Raw genomic sequence first — 4,614 nt, 5'->3', positions numbered from 1 at the left:
GCCGACACTTCCGCCCTATCTCAAAATTTTAGTTATACCATAATTTCAAAAACAAAAAAAACCAAACTTGCAATCTCGTTTCGAAAATTAGATAAAAATTATAAAAATTCTAAATTTAAAAAAATCTCCGTTGCACCCTAGTTCGATTTATTTAAGTAATGTTCATACTTCTATCCTAATTCGAAGTATCTAGTAAACGTTAAAATCATACTCTTTTTTGGAATATGTGGAATCAGGGGCGGACCTAGGATTTTTTCGAGGGGGGGGGGGGGGGGCGGATTTTCAAAAATTTTTCGAAATTTTGACGACTTTTTTTTTTTTAGGTTTTGACCAAATTGATTTTCCGAGCTCTTCTAAAGCACTAAAAGGTCCCTGTTTTAGCCAAATTTCAGCGCCGTAGGCAAATTTTTGAAAAACAGGTCAAAAAAGCGTTTTTAGGCACTTTTTGAAAAATGTTGACAAAAAATCGCGTTTTTTTGGCGCGCGCTCCCCCTCAAAGTTAGGTATATATTGGGCGACAAAGGCGCCTTAAGAAAAATTTTAGGGTCGGTCGGCAAAAAATGGATTTCTTAAAAAGTACCAAAGGGGGATCCCTTTGAGTCGGGCAGGGGTCGAATCCCTGAGGGGGGGGGGGTGTGCCGCCCCCGCTTCCCCTAAATCCGCCCTGATGTGGATAATGATTTGAGTTGCATCCTTATTCGAAAAATCTAAATATAATCATCTTGACAATCTAGCTTAAAGTCGCATTGCACCCTAATTTGAGATGCCTAGCTAAAGATCGCAGTTGCACTCTGATTCGAAAAAACTAGCAAAGATCAGCCTAATTGGAAGTGTCTAAGAAGTGTCAACACCGCACCTTTTTTCACCTTATTTTTGCAGTATGAAAAAAAGTCACAATGGTACCCTAGCCAAAGACAATCCTAATTCAAAGTAACTTGGAAATGTCACAACTGTATCCTTTTGAGATGTCTAGATAAGATCACAGTTACTCCCGATTCGGAATTATCTGAGAATGTCACTTAGTACTCTTTTTTACTCTAGCCCAAAGTTCACCCATCGCAGCATCTAGGAAAAATCACAATTGTGCTCTAAACAAATATCATTCCAATTCGAGTACCTGGGTAACGTTACAGTATGCCCCTTATTCAAAATATCTGGATAAAAATCGAGTTGTGCACTTTAATTTGTAAAATGTACAATACGACTACAGTTGCGGACATTTTTCTTCCACCCTTTTGGAACTATTTAGGCCGAATAAAAAATTTTCCAAAAGGCGCCAATACTGATTTCAAAGTGCGGCGCACGCTCCAAAAAACAAAACTGTTTTGGCAAAAAGCTCCCAGAAAGGCCAAAAATTGCGCGTGTGACTTTTCTACAAATTGTGCCTGGAGCAGCAGAAAAATATTGGGTCTTTTTCAGGGGCGGATCTAGGATTTTCTCGAGGGGGCGGGTTTTCAAAAATTTTCGATGATTTTGTCGACCTTTTTTTAGGTCAACCAACGTGGTTTTTTCGGTTTTTCGAGCTCCCCCAAAGCACTAAAAAGCCTCAATTTTGGCCAAATTTTCTGCGCCGCAGGCATAATTTTGAAAAAATAGGCTAAAAAGACGTTTTTAGGCACCTTTTGGAAAATTTTGACCAAAAAATCGCGTTTTTTCCGCACGCGTTCTACCCTCAAAAATAGTGTATATTGGCGTAAAATTAGTGTAATTTTTGATTGTCCGTCACCAAAAATGGATATTTCAAAATAGTACAAAGAGGGACCCTTGGAGTCGGCAGGGGATCGAATCCCTAAAGGAGAGGAGCGCCCCCCGCCCCCCTAAACCCGCCCCTGGTCTTATTGGTGTTTTTTGACAAGCTCGGAAAATCAATTGGATCCCATTTAAAAAACATTGGAAAAATGTTCCCCTCCATCATCCCCCTCGAAAAAATCCTAGATCCGCACCTGGTTAAGATCATAAGGGACCCTTTTTTGTAATACGTAGATAAAAATTACAATTGCAAATAAATTCGAATCATTTAGGTAAAGATTATAAATGCAGGATATCGATGAAACGCCCTCTAACCTTGTAACGAAGCGGCTCGAATGTCGGCAAACTTCGGGTTTGCAGGGCAGGTTTTCAAATGTGAACTAGATGAGTTTACCTGGAGCTGAAAGAAAGATGCACCAATACGCAAACCTTGGTATTCGTGAACAACATTATGATGTCAGTAATATTTATTACCTTATTATTTGTACTAATAAAATTTCGACAGGTCACTGGCTTATTGACATGCAAATATGGCACATTTCAAACTATCCACAGCCCACTTTATATCAATTTATGGAAAACCATTTGCAAATCGCGCGTTAATCAATCAAACTTGACCTATAAGCAATTAAGAAGGTGACATAGTCAATGTTTGTTTTAGAATTTCCCTAATAATACTATCAACTAAAATCATAACTTCTGATTACAAGCCAGATTTCAGTTTGAACTGCATCAAACTCATATTCACTCAGGCTTTTCATAACTTTTGTGAAGTCAAATCTGCACTTTTGCTTTAGTTTTGTCCAAATTTTATTTGATCTGTTTATCTGTTTTGACAAAACTCAATTTATCGACCCATTTACTCGATATCTTTCTTTAGATTCACTCGCCGTCTAGTAAGTTTAACCCGGTCAACTCATAAGTGATATAATTTATTTTAACCCATTTAGAACTCGGCAAGCTCAGTTTGTTGTGTTTCACCAAAAACTATCTGCAATAAGGTAAGGGCAAAACTTTTTCATCCATAAAGAAAATGAGTTTTACTGAAAAATATAGTCATTGTCCTAACTTTTTTTATTCAACTCAAGAGCAATATTTAGGAAATCCATTTTATGGTTTCTACTTATTATAAATTAAGTAAATTTTTTCGTCTAAAAGGAGAAATTTTGGTGGTATTTTTCGAAATCAAAGAATCCAATTGACGTAATATTGTTGAAGTTTGTGTGAATTGCCGCTTACGAAAACTGTTCAATTTTTAGGACTGCTCTGCAAAAATGGACTCGCAAGGATCTTCTGAAGCTACTGTTTCGACCATGATCGGAGTTTTTCACTACACCTGAGAATATTTGTGAACGCCCCCCCGACCAATAAATGCTCCCAGACGATGGGGGGAGGAGGAGGAGGGGGAGGAGTTATATACCCCCGACTACAAACTTTGATAGAAAAAGTGCAAAAAAGAATGGCAATCTGAATGAAATTGGAATTTCAAACAAATCAGGAACAGGAGAATTGTAATCAAATCGATGCAGTTAAAATCAAATTTTTCCATTTGGGAAAAAACGTTGATTGTTGTAATTAATTATTTTCGAGGATAATAATAAAAGGTTTTCATGATGCTAAGCAGGGATTAATTATTTTGTACATTACTATTCATATCGTATGAATAATCTCAATTGCTGTAACTTTACTCTTATGTAATTAATTGTATTTTGAAAAACATTTCTTGGTGGCCATTAGCTGATATTCAGCTATGAACAAGTATAAACTGTTTGGATTGTCGAGTTTTCCTTACAGACAAGCCAAAATGCTCTTGTTCTAAATTAACTCTCTCGTATTTTGCTACATTTCCCCAAAAACAAAGGCTGATGGCCTGCTTAAACACAAAACTAAAACTTGGTAAGAAAGTTAATTCGTTCATGAACCGTGTTTCATAGCTATAACGGAAAATAAATATTTAAAGAATAAAAAAAATCATTCCTCCATAGAAAATTAAAATTGAAGGCGTGCGCACTAGTCGCGTTCCGCGACATTTTACCCACCCAGGCAAAAAACTTTTAAAAAAGTTTTTTTTTTCTATTAAATTCCCTTAGAAACAAGCAAGCGAAGAAAGAAGTGAGAGCATTAAATAGCGACAAAATCAAACACACAAAAGAAAAAATCAGTGGCAACAGAAACAAGCATAATGCTTCACGTTTACAAGGATCCTAGGAAGCACTCTATTATAACCAACTAAATTAAATTCTAAAAACTGTATTGCTATAATCTTCATCTGGGAACTTTTTCTTGATTTCAAATATCGTTAAATTTGACTTCAGAAACAAAATTTTAATCGTCGAAAGATGTAGCTCATCTTCGAAATTCATTAACTCCTCATTAACTTTTTTGAGCTATAAAGTCTTGTTACCAAATTGTCTTTTTACCAAATCAAATCCGCATGCAAAGTTTAGATTATCTAGTTTGTAAGCAATTTTAAGCAAAATATTAAAATCTTAACAATCATAATAAACATAAACAACTTAATCATTACTAAAAAGCCAATATTTGGTTTCTAAAGTAAACAAAAATATACAGAGCGCGGGAGCCTGCTAAAAAGTATACGTTACAAGGCGTGGATATCAATGTTTTTTTTTAATGTTTTTTCTAAAGAACTCCCAAAAATACTGGCATTCAAAAACACTGCTAATTTTTGTAACCCTGACCTAAAATGGTATACTTTAGAAAATTGGCCCTTTTTTCTATTACTTTCCGACGCTCGGTACGCTTAAACCGCTATATTTCGATCCCATATACGAACGATGCAACGCGTTTCATAATCAAATGTTCGTTACACACAAGTTGAGAAAAAATGTTAACCCTAAAATCAAG

General features: G+C 35.8%; 1 long non-coding RNA gene across 2 annotated transcripts in view; it reads left to right on the top strand.

The window, feature by feature from the left end:
- Positions 1-3,468, top strand: part of LOC134854056 (uncharacterized) — a 15,276-nt gene extending 11,808 nt beyond the window's left edge. Inside the window, exons 2-3 of one of the 2 annotated variants that reach the window (XR_010164394.1) lie at positions 2,022-2,750; positions 3,009-3,468. This is a non-coding gene — a long non-coding RNA (uncharacterized LOC134854056). The remainder of the gene's footprint in view (positions 1-2,021; positions 2,751-3,008) is intronic. The other variant, XR_010164393.1, reaches the window with a different exon arrangement.
- The last annotated feature ends 1,146 nt before the right edge of the window (positions 3,469-4,614 follow it).

This window comes from Symsagittifera roscoffensis, chromosome 9 (assembly GCF_963678635.1).
Source record: "Symsagittifera roscoffensis chromosome 9, txSymRosc1.1, whole genome shotgun sequence".
NCBI classification, from domain to species: domain Eukaryota; kingdom Metazoa; phylum Xenacoelomorpha; order Acoela; family Convolutidae; genus Symsagittifera; species Symsagittifera roscoffensis.
This window is presented reverse-complemented; position numbering and strand designations above follow the sequence as displayed.